This window comes from Pan paniscus, chromosome 18 (assembly GCF_029289425.2).
Source record: "Pan paniscus chromosome 18, NHGRI_mPanPan1-v2.0_pri, whole genome shotgun sequence".
NCBI lineage: Eukaryota > Metazoa > Chordata > Mammalia > Primates > Hominidae > Pan > Pan paniscus.
Genome location: NC_073267.2, coordinates 12,331,582 through 12,346,591, shown reverse-complemented (window position 1 = coordinate 12,346,591; position 15,010 = coordinate 12,331,582). Strand labels below are relative to the sequence as shown.

General features: G+C 46.8%; 1 protein-coding gene across 3 annotated transcripts in view; it reads left to right on the top strand.

Moving 5' to 3' along the window:
- The first annotated feature begins 206 nt into the window (after positions 1–206).
- The window catches only part of ZC3H7A (zinc finger CCCH-type containing 7A), a 47,036-nt gene continuing 32,232 nt past the window's right edge, over positions 207–15,010 (top strand). For 2 of the 3 annotated variants that reach the window (XM_034939796.3, XM_063598375.1), the window contains exon 1: positions 207–371. The gene's annotated coding sequence lies outside the window, so the exon portion shown is untranslated. Of the gene's footprint in view, positions 372–11,785; positions 14,988–15,010 lie in introns of those variants that run through there. The other variant, XM_034939797.3, reaches the window with a different exon arrangement.

The window sequence follows — 15,010 nt, the reverse complement described above, 5'->3', positions numbered from 1 at the left end:
GAGTCCGAGCGCGTCCAGTGCGCAACGTGGCCTTCCCATTGGCTCACCCAGTGGGCCGCGCGTCGACGCCGGGGCTCCGGATTGAACGGCGCGCCCAGGTCCCTGCCCCCAGTCAGACGTGGCGCCACCGCCCCCAGCCCGTAGCTCCAGCGCAGCCAATGGCGGCGTCTCCCGGGCGGCAAGCGCGGCCTCCCGCCGCTAGAGGGCGCCGCCGCGGGCGCAACCGAGCCGCCGCCGCTGCCGCCGCCGCTAACCGAGGGAGAGCTGCGAGCGAGCACCCAGGCCCCGCCGCCGCCGCCGCCACCGCTGCCCGCCTGCCGCCGCCCGCCTCCGCCTGCCTTCTGCCGCCGGCCGGCGCGTCGTCCCCACAGGTAGGGGGACGCCGCCGGGCATGAAGGAAACGCGCGCGCCCGCGCCCCCCCCCCGCGCGCGCCGCCGCCTCGTGCTCGCGCGCGGCCGTTAACGGACGGCGGGCGGGGCGGGGGAGGGGCGGCGGGGTCCGGGGCCCGCGGACCCGAGAGGACCCTGAGAGGAGCCGGGCCGGGGCCTGTGCGCGCGGAGGGACGGGTGGGCGCGCCGTCCCCTTCCCCCACCGAGAATAACGTGACCCACTTCTGCCTGCCATTCCCTCGGCAAAATGTCTCCTTTTTGGTGATTTCACTAAAAAAAAATTTTTTTTTGGTTATTTCTGTCTGCTCTGGTGATCGCGGGGATCCCGATTCAGCGTCTTGGGCTTGGGGGCGGGAAGGATGCCGGCGGAGAGCTTGGCGCATTAATTTGGGGCTCATCCCTCTTTTTTACCCCCCTTTCTGATTTTTTTATTTTTTCGCGCGGGGTGCAGCCCTGGGCCGGGCGGGGAGAGGCCTTGGGGTCCGCAGAGGCGGGGGCGCCGCCCGGGAGGACCGGGACCGGGACCTGTCAGTTCCCATTAGCGGGGCTTCCGGTCAGGCCTGGGCAGCAAAGGGGTGGGGCCGCCTGAGGCCCGGCCGGGGCCTCCGAGGTCGAGCCTGAGTCGGGACTGGGTGGATTTGCCAGGAGTTGGGTATTTTCCTGTCCCCACCTGTCTAGGGATGAAAAGGAGTTGCCCGTATTCGGTATTGAACCACGAAGGACCTTGCCATGCCCAGTACGGTGGCCACTGACCCCCCGCCGTTTTGGGACGATGGAGCCCACGAAATGGGGCCAGTTTCAGTTGCGGTCCCAGCTGTGAAACGTACATCTGATTTTAAAAACTTAAGATGAGAAAGAAAGTAAAAGATGTCATTGGTAATCTTTTATACTTAAATGCATGTTGAGATGGTCATGTTTGGGACAAATTGGATTAACGAAAATAGATCATTAAAATTAATCTTGGCAGGATGCAGTGGCTCATGCCTGTCATCCCAAAACTTTGGGAGGCTGAGGCAGGAGGATCTTTTGAGTGCAGGAATTCAAGACCAGCCTCAGCAACATAGTGAGACCCCTGTCTCTACTTAACTGGGCGTGGTGGCGCACGCCGGTGGTCAGCTACTCGGGAAGCTGAGGTGGGAGAATCTGCTACTCGGAAGGCTGGGGTGGGAGAATCCCTTGAGCCCAGGAGATTGAGGCTTCGGTGAGCTGAGATTGTGCCTTTGTGCTCCAGCCTGGGACACTGTCTCAAAGCAAACAAATAAAAAAACAAAAGTTAATCTCACTGCTTTTCTTTTTCTCTTTTTTTAGTGTGGCTATTTGGAAATTTAAAATGACATATACGGGCCGGGCGGGGTGGCTCAACGTCTGTAATCCCAGCACTTTGGGAGGCCGAGGTGTGTGGATCACCTGAGGTCAGGAATTCCGAGACCAGCCTGGCCAACATGGAGAAACCCCGTCTCTAGTAAAAATACAAAAATTAGCCAGGCGTGGTGGCAGGCGCCTATAATCCCAGCTACTGGGGAGGCTGAGGCAGGAGAATCGTTTGAACCGGGAGGCAGAGGTTGCAGTGAGCCGAGATTGTGCCACTGCACTCCTCCCTGGGCAACAGAGCGAGACTCCCTCTCCACATACATGCGTACGTACATACATACATACATACAATGACACGTATGGCTTATTTTGTGTAATATATTTTGTACAATATTTCGACTGGACAGCGCGCAGCTGGGGCATCTGAATGGGTGGTGGCCCTGAGAAGACATGTCTATCTGCTTATCTTTCCTGCTTCTCTGATGGCATGTGGCCTCCTTCCCTTAAGCTCTCAAAGAATCCACTGCCTCTTCCTTCTCATACTGAGCCAAACTGTTGAACTGAATTGCACAATGGGTCTTGTCCTAATTTGCAGAATAATTCAAGTTAATGGACAGTATTTTCCCTGTTGAAAAATTTTCCCTATCTGCTGTATGCTGGAGGCTACAAATAGTTGTATGAGGTTTGTCTCAGGATGAGATCATGAGTTATTGAGGCTGAATATTATCAATATTTGTGCGTGTGTGTTTGTGTGTGTGTGTTTATTCTACAAAGAGCCCATTGATTTTCTGCCATCCAAACGAAGTGGAGAATTCCTGCCTTTCTTCATGTTACTGTGACTTTTCGTTGGGGGTTTTACACAGACCTACACCCTCTTTCCTTGCCATTCCCCAGATTCTGTCAGTTTTTGCAAATAAGAATGGTGGCTTGTCAGCCACATTGTTCCACAATTCTTAGTTTTGACTGATTTTAAAACCTGCCAGTTGGAGTGGGTTAAATTGTCATTTTAAGTGGAAGAGAATCAATTATAGAAACTCTCAACTCCAGGGATGGTGAGAGTGACTGTTGGAAAGTTTTGAGCATTTCAGTAAAGGAAGAAAGAAACAAAAGATGTCTGTATCCTGTTGCCACAGATACCCTAGAAAGGGCTTTCTAGAGACGGTATGATGTGAGCAAACTTTTGTCTTCTGGATAACGTCTGGAAGTGTTCTGTTTTGTTTTGTTTTTTTTTCTAGTGAAAATATTTTTCTCCAGAATTCTTATGAAAATTACTTAAAGTGTGAGGTGTTGGCAAATCAAGAAGAAATTTTAGATAATTTTTAAGGAGGAGAGAAGTATTAAAGTATTAATCCGGAAGTTTAAAAATTGCTGCTAGTGATAACATGTTTTAATTTACATGTACACAAAAGGCGTATTAAATGAGGTGATTTTCGTTTATGTAAAGCAACGAGGTTACTTTTTCACAAATAGAAAGCGGGAAGCTTTATGTTTTCTGAAAAGGCCTGAATTTGGAGCAGGACATTAATCTGGCACATTTGGTAAGAAGGTGAGAGTGTGTTGGGGTTACTTGGTTGGGAAGACTTCATCGGCTGGCGGTCTTGGGTACGTCGTGGTGTCAGTGTCCCCAGGCAAATCATTTGTCATGAAGCTTTTACATGAAATATTCCTGTTGAGTTCTTCCATACAGAGGTCATAGATAAGATGAGATGTTCCTGGGAACCACCACTTAGCAGGGCGTGGGTGCCGAGGGAGGCTCTTGGCAGGCGGAGCCTCTTCGCAGAGGGAGGCTCTTCAGGCTCTTCACAGACTTTGTATCTTACTGAATCTGAAATCTGACAGCAATTTCAAAGTGAATAGTTCCTGTGGGGGGAAGAACTCCAGCCAAAATGTAACATTACCTTCCTGCTGTTGTTTGGCATACTGTCTCTCATGAAATTTTCCTTTTCAGTAAAAGGGAGAAACTGTTTCATAAAGTATCCAGTAGGACCTTCAACAACTTGAATGTCTTACCATCTGGGTTTGCAGCCTTCTGAGGCTTGCGTTGTGCCCCAGGTGCTTTTGTAAGTGTTGCAAGAGCCAGTTAATATACTGTTGCCAAATAAGGATGACAATAATGATACTTTAACTACTTCGTAGTTGTTGTTTTAAAGCTATTAATATTACACAGACAGGCTTCAGTCTGGGGATAGAATTGAATATGGAGTGGAATGTATCATTTTTCCTCCCCCCCACCCCCTTTTTTTTTGAGACAGGATCTTGCTCTGACACCCAGGTTGGAGTATAGTGGCATAGTCATAGTTTGCTGTGACCTCAAACTCCTGGCCTCAAGCAATCCTTCTGCCTCAGTCTCCCGAGTAGCTGGCACTACAGTGTACACCACCATGCCCATTTAATTTTTTAAACATTTTTATAGAGATGGGGTCTCCTATGTTGCCTAGGCTGGTCTCAAACTCCTGGCCTGAAGCGATCCTCCCACCTCAGCCTCCCAAAATGTTGGGATTACAGGCATGAGCCACTGCACCCAGCCTGTAATTTTTCACTTGAAATGTAGGGATACGTTTTTAGGCAAAAGTACAAATGCTGTGCTAGGTGACCTCTGCACTGCCTTTACTGGGAGACTTTGGTCCTGTGTTAGTACATCTTGTAAGTAAGGCTGTTTTAATATTATTTGTATTTAAATACATTATGTTCTGGGTGGAGCAGATCCCCTTGAAAGATTTTCCCTGGAGTGATGTCCAGACTCCTGGCCTACTGCATTCCTGTGAAAGCCCTCTGCTTTGTCTGAGTTGCATTAAATGACGTCTGTTGAGCATATCTTTTTGTGTATACAAGTGCACACGCATGCGTGTGTTTCTTTCATTTCTCCTGAATGGCTTTAAAGTGCCCACCTGTTCATCAGAGCCATATTTGTCTTTCAGAGCCCAGCCCAGGTCCACCCTAGACAGATGCTCACTCCCCTCCAGGCGTCTTTGGCACGTAATGTGCAGAAGAGCCAGGTGGATAGGCTCTCAGGCTTGGAGCCAGGCTGTCTGCCTTTGAAATCGAGCTCTGCTACTTCCTAGCTGTAATCCTGGGCCAGCTGCGTCACTTATCTGTATTTCAGTTTCTTTATAGTACCTGTCACTTAAGGTTAGCAGGAGGATTAAATGACTTAATACGTATAAAGCATGTAGAACAGTGCCTGGAGTCCAGTAAGAGCTACTATTTCTGTCTCAGTATGTTGCAGTCACATTTCCCTTACCTTGATGTCTTCTGTTAATGTGAGCTAGTTTCTAAAGTTACCATGTAAGGTCAAAAGCTCATGGATGTGGATTTATTTGTCTAGTTACCAACATTGTACTAGACTTTGGGATAATGAGTTTAACCTACCAGGCACTGAGTAAATAGTAAGGGAGTTCTGAAGATCCAGGATACCTTGAGATCTTACATAACTTCAAGATTAGTAACAAATTTTAAATCAGCTGATCCCAGAGAGATGATATTCCAGTTTGTAAGAGTTCAGTTAATTTAATGAAATTCTTATTTAATTGAGTTTCTTGCTTTAAAATGAACTGTTCAAAGTATCTCTCCTTGGGCCAGACACAGGTCACGCTTGTAATCCCAATACTTTGGGAGGCTAAGGTGGGTGGATTGCTTGAGCCTGGAAGTTTGAGAACAGCCTGGGCAATATAGTGGGACTCTGTCTCTACAAAAAATACAAAAATTATTCAGGTATAGTGGCATGTGCTTGTAGTTCCAGCTACTTGGGAGGCTGAGGTGGGAAGATTGAGCTCTGGAGGTTGAGGCTGCAGTGAGCTATGATTGTGCCACTGTACTGCAGCCTGGGCAACACAGGGAGACACTGTTTCAAAGACAAAACAAAAAAACAAAGTGCCTTCTTCCCTGGAATTCTTTTTTATTTAGGAGAAGAGGGGATCAGTGAAACTTGTCATTGTATATCTTGAGGAATCCCTTATGGTTTCAGGTTTTTTTCCGTCGCTGTCTCCAGGCAGTTCCCACTATATTAATTCACTTCCCACCTTGTTTCCCCAAAGGGTTGGGGGCCGAGCCCCACCATAAGCAGCTCTGTTTGCATGCAGTCATTTCCTACTGGGCACCCTCCTTCTTCACGCTTGCTTCTTGTGAATGGTTTTACCAGCTTCTATCTCCTGGGCCTCTGAACTTTGTATGAGGCATTCTCTTTACACTGGGCTGCTTACTTCGTTCTTTGTTCAAGTATTTGTTGAGCTGGACCCAGATCTTGTTCTTACAATGAAGCATGAGAAGTACCAGGTACCTGCTGAAGTGAATAAGAGGGGTGAGACTGGGGTGAGGCAGCAATTTAGGGTGGCAAGGGAAGGTACCTAACAGTGTTATTTAAGCCCACTTGTGGATGGATGAAAGGGAGGCAGCTCTGTGAAGAGCTGGGAAGTGTATTTTGGGCAGAGGGAACAACAAACACAGTGACTTAGAAGCATGGAGTGCCTGACTTGTTCTGGGAGCTCTTAAAAGGCCAGTGTGACGGGAGCCTCATGTGTGAAGCTGGGGGAGGCGGGAGCTGCGTGGCTTGGGGATGGGGGTCTGCTAGGTCACCGTACGGAGGCAAGGCTTCATCCAGCGTCCCAAGCAACCGCTGAAGGGTCTTAAGCAGAGTGCAAGCATTGGGATGTGTGTGTGTGTGTGTGTGTGTGTGTGTTTTAAAAATTTATTTTAGAGACAGGGTCTTGCTCTGTACCCCAGGCTGGAGTGCAGTGGTGTGATTATAGCTTGCTGAGCCTTGAAGACCTGGGCTTAAGCGATCTTCCTCCCTTAGCCTCTGAGTAGCTGAGACTACATACAAGCAGGTGCCACCAGTCTGGGCTGATTTTTATTTTTATTTTTTACTTGTTTTATTTATCTATTTATTTTTGAGGCAGAATGTTGCTCTGTGGCCCAGGCTGGAGTGTAGTGGCGCAATCTTGGCTCACTGCAACCTCTGCCTCCTGGGAGAGACCGAGGTGGGCAGATCACCTGAGGTCGGGAGTTCAAGACCAGCTGGACCAACATGGAGAAACCTCATCTCTACTAAAAATACAAAATTAGCCGGGCGTTTTGGCGTGTGCCTGTAATCGCAGCTACTCGGGAGGCTGAGGCAGAAGAATCGGTTGAACCTGGGAGGCGGAGGTTGCAATGAGCCGAGATCGTGCCATTGCACTCCAGCCTGGGCAATAAGAGTGAAACTCCGTCTCAAACAACAACAACAACGACGACGACGACAACACCTTTGCTGTCAAAAATAACCAAAGTCAAAAGATTGACATCAAATTGGAAAAAATACCAATAACATCAGAAAGGACTATTTTCCTCAACATATAAAGAGCTTCCATAAATAAGTAAAGCTCAGCCTGGAAGAAAAATGAGCAGAGGGTATGAGCAAACAATTCACAGACAAGGAAGTACAGATGATTCTTAAATTTGAAAGGACGCTGAGCCTTGCTAATGATAGATTAAAACAAACATGGCCTCATCACATTGCCACACTGTTTCTCACTTTTTTGGTTCAGAAGGATGCACACATTTGATGCCTGGGTGAAGTGGTGAACCAGGAATCTTCTGCATTGTTGGTGGGAGAATCATTTGGTGTATTGTGGCAATAGCTGGCAAAATAAACAAATACATATGCCCTTTATCCTTTAGAAATTCTTTTTTTTTTTTTTTGAGATGGAGTCTCACTCTGTGGTTCAGGTGGAATGCAGTGGCATGATCCTTGCTTGCTGCAGCCTGCACCTCCCGGGTTCCAGCTATTCTCCTGCCTTATCATCTCGAGTAGCTGGGATTACAGGTGTATGCCTCCACACCCGGTTAATTTTTGTATTTTTAGTAGAGATGGGGTTTCACCATGTTGGCTGGGCTGGTCTGGAACTCCTGACTTCAAGTGATCTGCCTGCCTCGGCCTCCCAAAGTGCTGGGATTACAGGTGTGAGCCACCATGGCCGGCCTATCCTATAAAAGTTCTTTAAAGGGATACTTAGATGTGTATGAAATGCCCCGTGTACATGGTGACCTTTAAAGATTGGAAACAACCAGAAGGTCCATCACCAGAGGCCTGGTAAAATTATGGTACAACCATATCATAGAACGCTGTGTGTTTTGAAAACGAACACACTGATTAGATACTACATAAAGACAGTGGGGTACAGAACTCACTGGTAGCTCCAGTTTGAATAAAAAAGAACATATGCACGGCTGGGCGCAGTGGCTCATGCCTGTTATTCCAGCACTTTGGGAGGCCAAGGCAGGCCGATCACCTGAGGTCAGGAGTTCAAGACCAGCCTGGCCAACATGGTGAAACCCCATCTCTACAAAAATACAAAAATTAGCCAGGCCTGGTGACGTGCGCCTGTAATCCCAGCTACTTGGGAGGCTGAGGCAGTAGAATTGCTTGAACCCAGGAAGCGGAGGCTGGAGATTGTGCTATTGCACTCCAGCCTGGGTGACAGCGAGAATTTGTCTCAAAAAAAAATTAAAAACAAACAAACGTATACACAGAATACTTTTACCTTTTTATTTTGAAATAATTATAGACTCACAGGAAGTTGCAAAAGTAGTACATGGAGTCCCATGAACCCTTCACCCCCTCTTCCTTCAATGGTGACATATAACTGTAGCACACTGTCACAACCAGGAAATTGACATTAGTATAATACTGTTAACCAAACTATGGGCCTCACTGGGTTTTAAGCAGCACTTGTGTGTGTGTGGTTGTGCGTGCCTGTGTGTGTGTGTGTGTAGTATTATGCAGTTTTATCCCATGCATAAATTCATGTAACCACTCCCACAATCAAGATACAGAATCGTTCTATAGAATATCTTTGTCAGGCCGAGCGTGGTGGCTCACGCCTGTAATCCCAGCACTTTGGGAGGCTGAGGCAGGCAGATCACGAGGTCAGGAGTTCGAGACCAGCCTGACCAACATGGTGAAACCCCATCTCTACTAAAAATACAAAAATTAGCTGGGTGTGGTGGTGCGTACCTGTAATCCCAGCTACTGGGGCGGCTGAGGCAGGATAATCGCTTGAACCCAGGAGGCGGAGGTTGTATTGAGCCGAGATCACGCCACTACACTCCAGCCTGGGCAACAGAGGGAGACTGCGTCTCAAAAAAAAAAAAAGAAAGAAAGAAAAAAAAGAAAGCAATATATTTGTCTGGACTTTTCTGAGACTGGTAACAGTGGTTGGTGGCCCTCCAGGAGGGCAAACGGGCGGAAGGGCAAATGGGCGGCTAAGTGATAGGATGGGAAGGAGACATTCCTTTTCACTGTCATGTTAAAATGAACAGTTTAGGACGTCTGTGAGAAATTCAAATGGAACTGTCAAACAGGCCAGAGGGTCTGCCTGGGGATGGACGTGAGAGTTGTCATGGGGCCCTAGATGAGGGCATTTGACATCTGATGGAGGGAGGACCTCTATGGGAGAGTATGGCTCGGGGAGATCTCAAGAGTGGGTCCTCAGGGCTCTCAAGGTGAGAGGTCTGTGGAGATGGAGCCTCAGCTTGCAGGAGACAGAGTGGCCTGTGAGGTGGGGACAAACCTAGCCAAGGCTGTGAGGTGGAAGTTGAAGGGAGGGGCCCCTGGGAGGGAGTGCTGCTGAGACTGAGTAAGAAAAGAGACTGTTGGGTTAACTTTGTAAAATTCTTTCTTTCTTTAAAATTGAGGCTAGATTTTAACAGGATCCAAAAATAAGATGGTATATTTTTAAACGTCTTTTTCTTTCTTTAAAAAAAGGAGTATGGGGCTGGACGAGGGGGCTCACACCTGTAATCCCTGTGCTTTTTTTTTTTTCTTTGGAAACGAAGTCTTGCTCTTGTCCCCCAGGCTGGAGTGCAATGGTGCGATCTTGGCTCAGTGCAACCTCTGCCTCCTGGGTTCAAACGATTCTCCTGCCTCAGCCTTCCGAGTAGCTGGGATTACAGGCACCTGCCACCATGCCCGGCTAATGTTTGTATTTTTAGTAGAGACGGGGTTTCACCACGTTGGCCAGGCTGGTCTCGAACTCCTGACCTCAGGTGATCTGCCCGCCTCGGCCTCCCAAAGTGCTGGGATTACAGACGTGAGCCACTGTGCCTGGCCAGTCCCTGTGCTTTTAATCCCTGTAAAATTAAAAAAATTAGCTGAGCATGGTGGCACACTTGTAGTCTCAGCTACTCAGGAGGCTGATGAGGGAGGATCGCTTGAGACCGGAAGTTTGAGGTTGCAGTGAGCTGTGATCACACCACTGTACTCTAGCCTGGATGACAGGGTAAGACCTTGTGTCAAAAACAAAACAAAACAAAACAAAAACACACACACAAAGGGGTGTGTGTTGGGGGGAGATTATTTCACAGGTAAAACTAATCAATGGTGAGGAAAAAAGAAATTACAGTAGTGGTTTGGGGAAGGGGCATGAGGGAACTTTGTAGAGTGACAGTTAATGGTCTATATCTTTTCTTTATTTAAGAGACAAGATCTTGTTCTGTTGCCCAGGTTGGGTTGTAGTGGCGCGGTCGGCAGCTCACTGCAGCCTCCAACTCCTGGGCTTAATCAGTCCTCTTGCCTTAGCCTCCTGAGTAGCTAGGACTACAGGCACGTACCACCACACCTGGCTTATTTTTTTGTAGAGATGGGGTCTCTCCATCTTGCCCAGGCTGGTTTCATACTCCTGGGCTCAAATGATCCTCCTGCCTTGGCCTCCCAAGGTGCTGGTCTATATCCTGATAGGGCTCTGGGTCACATGAGTTTGTCAAAACTCACATTAAGATTTGTGTGTTTTACCTTAAAAAACAAAACTGTAAACAAATATTGATCTCTACTTAATTATGTGTGTGCTGAGATGTTTAGGTATCTGCAGCTGACTTTGAAATTTATTAAAACAGTAAGACGGACTGATGAATGAACAGAAGGATGAGCAGGTAGATAAAGATGGGCAGATGTGATCTCACAAAATATTAATTGTGGGTTTGGGCATACAGTATTATAATTGTTTTTAACTTTACTGTGTGTTTGAGAACTTTCAAAATAAAAGTTTTTGGGGAAACTTAAAAAACTACTGAACATGAAATACTCTGTCATATTATATTCAAATATTGCCTGATATTGTGATCCTAGATCTATAAACAGCTAAAGGGGTGTATTTTGTGCATTAAAAACATCTGTATCCATTTTCCGTTTCCTTTCAATCACTTACTTGTGGTGTCAGCTCTTTGCCACACGCCTTTTGTGTATAAGGTTGAGGTTCAAGGTTCTCTAACACTTTCTGGGGAAAATAGCTTTAAGGCTATAAACTTGGCAGATATCACTACCCAGGAGTCCATTCTTAGCCAGCAGATTAACTTTTTGAGTCAACCTCAAACCAATTCCCTACCTTGGCTAGATAGAGGCTGAGAGAAAGATACATCATTCACTGAACTGTGTGGCCATCGTCCTGGTTTCAGACATCCTTTTCTTTTGTTCCCTCCCTCTGGCCTGACTGCTCTGGCATCCTGAATACTACTCTGGGTTCCTCTGAACTCTAAAGTTCGAACTCTAAGTAAATTGCCCTGTTTTAGCTAAAACAAACAAAAGCCTGGTGGTCCCTTAAGTCATCTTTCCAAGGAAGGGCTCAGAGGATACATAAACTTTAAAAATTTGTTTAATTTTTGTACAGAGGTAATTCATTTACGTGGCTCCAAATAAAACAAAAGTTTTGAACACATAGATTGAAAAGACCTCGTCCTACCCCTTTTCCAGCCTCAGTCTTCTACTACTGCTGTAGTCTCCCATGATTCCATCTGGGACTATTTTATGTCTACACAAGCATATGTCAATATATATACCTACCCGTCACTTTAAAAAAATACAAAACGGCCAGGCGCGGTGGCTCACGCCTGTAATCCCAGCACTTTGGGAGGCCTAGGTGAGCAGATCATGAGGTCAGGAGATCGAGACCATCCTGGCTAACACGGTGAAACCCTGTCTCTACTAAAAATACAAAAAAGTAGCCCTGCGTGGTGGCGGGCGCCTGTAGTCCCAGCTACTCGGGAGGCTGAGGCAGGAGAATGGTGTGATGCCGGGAGGCGGAGGTTGCAGTGAGCAGAGATCGTGCCACTGCACTCCAGCCTGCGTGACAAGTGAGACTCTGTCTCAAAAAACAAAACAAAACAAAATGGGTCATATGGATACTTAAATGCCTCATCTTTTTTTTTTTTTTTCCTATAATTTCTTCAGGCATTTCCTTTTTGATAGACACTGGGTTAGTTTTTTTAAAAAAATATTATTTTTGAGACAGGGTCTCACTCTCTTGCCCAGGCGGGAGTGCAGTGGCACAATCGTAGCTCACTACAGCCCTGACCTCATGGGTTCAAGCCATCCTCCTGCCTCCATCATCTGAGTAGCTGGGACTACTGGTACGCACCACCACACCCGGTTACTTTTTTTTTTTATTTTTTCGAGACAAGGTCTCACTCTGTCACCCAGGCTGGAGTGCACTGGCATGATTGTAGCTCACTGCAACCTCGACCTCACAGGCTCTATCAGTCCTCCCAACTCAGCCTCCTGAGTAGCTGGGACTACAGGTGCATGCCACCATGCCTGGCTAATCTTTGTTATTTTTGTTTATTTATTTATTTTGAGATGGAATTTCACTCTTGTTGCCCAGGCTGGAGTGCAGTGGCACCATCTCGGCTCACTGCAACCTCTGCCTCCCGGGTTCAAGCGATTCTCCTGCCCCAGCCTCCGTAGTAGCTGGGATTATAGGCATGTGCCACCACGCCCGGCTAATTTTGTATTTTTAGTAGAGATGGGGTTTCCCCATGTTAGCCAGGCTGGTCTGGAACTCCTGACCTCAGGTGATCTGCCCACCTCAGCCTCCCAAAGTGCTGGGATTACAGGCATGAGCCACCGTGCCCTGCCAATCTTTTTTTTTTTTTGAGATGGAGTGTCACTCTTGTTGCCCAGGCTGGAGTGCAATGACGTGATCTTGGCTCACTGCAACCTCCGCCTCCCAGGTTCAAGTGATTCTCCTGCCTCAGCCTCCCAAATAGCTGGGATTACAGGCATGCACCACCATGCCCAGCTAATTTTGTATTTTCAGTAGAGGTGGGGTTTCTCCATATTGGTCAGGCTGCTCTGGAACTCCTGACCTTGGGTGATCCACTCGCCTCGGCCTCTCAAAGTGCTGGATTACAGGCGCGAGCCACCGCGCCCGGCCTCTTTTAAAATTTTTTGTAGAGATAGGGGGTCTCCCTGTGTTGCCCAGGTTGGTCTTGAACTCCTAGGCTCAAGTGATCTTCCTGCCTTTGCCTCCCAAAGTGCTGGGATTACAGGTGTGAGCTACCATGAGTGGCCTGAGTTAATTTAAAAAATCTTTTTCTTTTACAAATAGTGCTTCCTTAAATTATTTTGTACATATAAATTTTTAAAAAACATTTATAAATTAAAAAAATATAAATTTTTTTAAAAAAGCATTTCTATTAAGGACATGGGCCAACATGTCCAAGTAGCTAGAAGGGTGGAATGAGCTTCCATGCCCCTCATCCAGCTGGAACCATTATCCATATTTTTGGCATTCTTGTTTTATTTCCACCCAGCTACCCCCCTTTTGGCGAAACTGTTTTAAAAGCACATTCCAGAAATAGTGCCATTTTACTCTAGTGTCATGGACTTCTTAAACTTCTTATTTTGTAATGTTTCAAACACATACAAAGTCCAGAGAATAGTACTGAAGAATCCCCTGCACTTCTCACCCTCCCCTGGTTATCAGCATTCTGCTGTTTCCTCCCCACCTCACACCCAGCCCCCCCCCCCCTTTTTTGTTGTTACTGGAGTATTTTAAAGCAAGTCCTCTATGTCATATCCTTTCCCATGTAAACACTTCAGTAAAGTACCAACTTTATAGGACAAAAATATTGAGAACTGATGGTGTTTCAAAGAAGAAAGGGTTTAGCACCAGTTATCAGCATTTGGGACATTCCAACCCCCATCTCACCCTTATACTTTGACAAAAATGAGATTTAAAAATAAAACTGTAAATGCCAAGCAATAATGAAACTAAAAAATTTCAGCAATGTACTTCAAACATGAGTGGAATTTCCCTTCCTGTCACCTGGGTCCAAATACGTGGTTTATGTGTAAGATGTTGTCTTAACTTTAGGTCTCAGTTGTTCTCAACTGGGGCTGATTGTGCTTTCCCCACCCTGACATTTAACGATATCTGGAGACATTTTTGGTTGTGAGTGGGGTTGGGGTGAGGGGCTACAGGCATAGTGGGTAGAGGCAGAAATACTGCCAACATCCTGCAATCACAAGACAAGGAATTAGCTAGCCCAGAATGCCAAGCCTGAGGAACTCTAGTTTGGGCCACTGGGAGATGATGTTTTATCTCAGATCTCTTCTCTCTGGCTCTCCTTGAACTTGGGGAACTGCTCGGTGAACGTTGATTAGTGGAGGTGGGGCCCAAAAGAATGATATGTGTTGACATTTGCAAGTGTTATATTGAAGATAACATTTTAATATCCAGAAAATTCCAGTGGAAGTAACTTTATATCATTATTTTATCTGTTGTATCAACAATAATCATTTTGGAAGTTTGTGGGACAAAATATGTATAAGGTTTAAACTTGGCTTACAAGGAAGTCAGACTCCCTCGGAGGCAAGCGGATGTGAAACCTTTTTATTTCTGGAGAGCTTCCAGAAGCAAAACAAGGCTGGAACTGTTCTAGGGACAGCTTATGCGTGCGTGTAGACAGGGAAAAACAAAACCTGAAGCCAAAGGAGGGAAGAGGAAAGGAAGGGGAGACATGACTTTTTCCTGGAGACTGCTCAGGAGGGGTATACAAAGTCTGCATAGCCATTCAGCCTTAAAGAATGTGAAAACTGGCCAGGCGCCGTGGCTCACACCTATAATCCCACACTTTGGGAGGCCGAGGTAGGTGGATCACTTGAGGTCACGAGTTCGAGACCAGCTTGACCAGTAAGGTGAAAACCTGTCTCTCCTAAAAATACAAAAATTAGCCAGGCATGGTCGCAGGCATCTGAGTCCCAGCCACTCAGGAGGCTGAGACAGGAGAATTGCTTGAACCCAGGAGGTGGAGTTTGCAGTAAGCCGAGATCGCGAGATCGCGCCACTGCACTCCAGCCTGGGCAATGGAGCGAGACTCCGTCTCAAAAAAAAAAAAAAAAAGAATATGAAAACGGTGTGCTTATGGTGTGCCGGACCACAGGGGAGCCACAAAGATGACTCCTGTACGGTCCCTGCCGTCCAGGACCCTGGAGTCAAGTCAGAAATGGATGTGTCCACAGCTGATTGTGTGACAAGGTCTGGATTTATGGGTGTTTTGA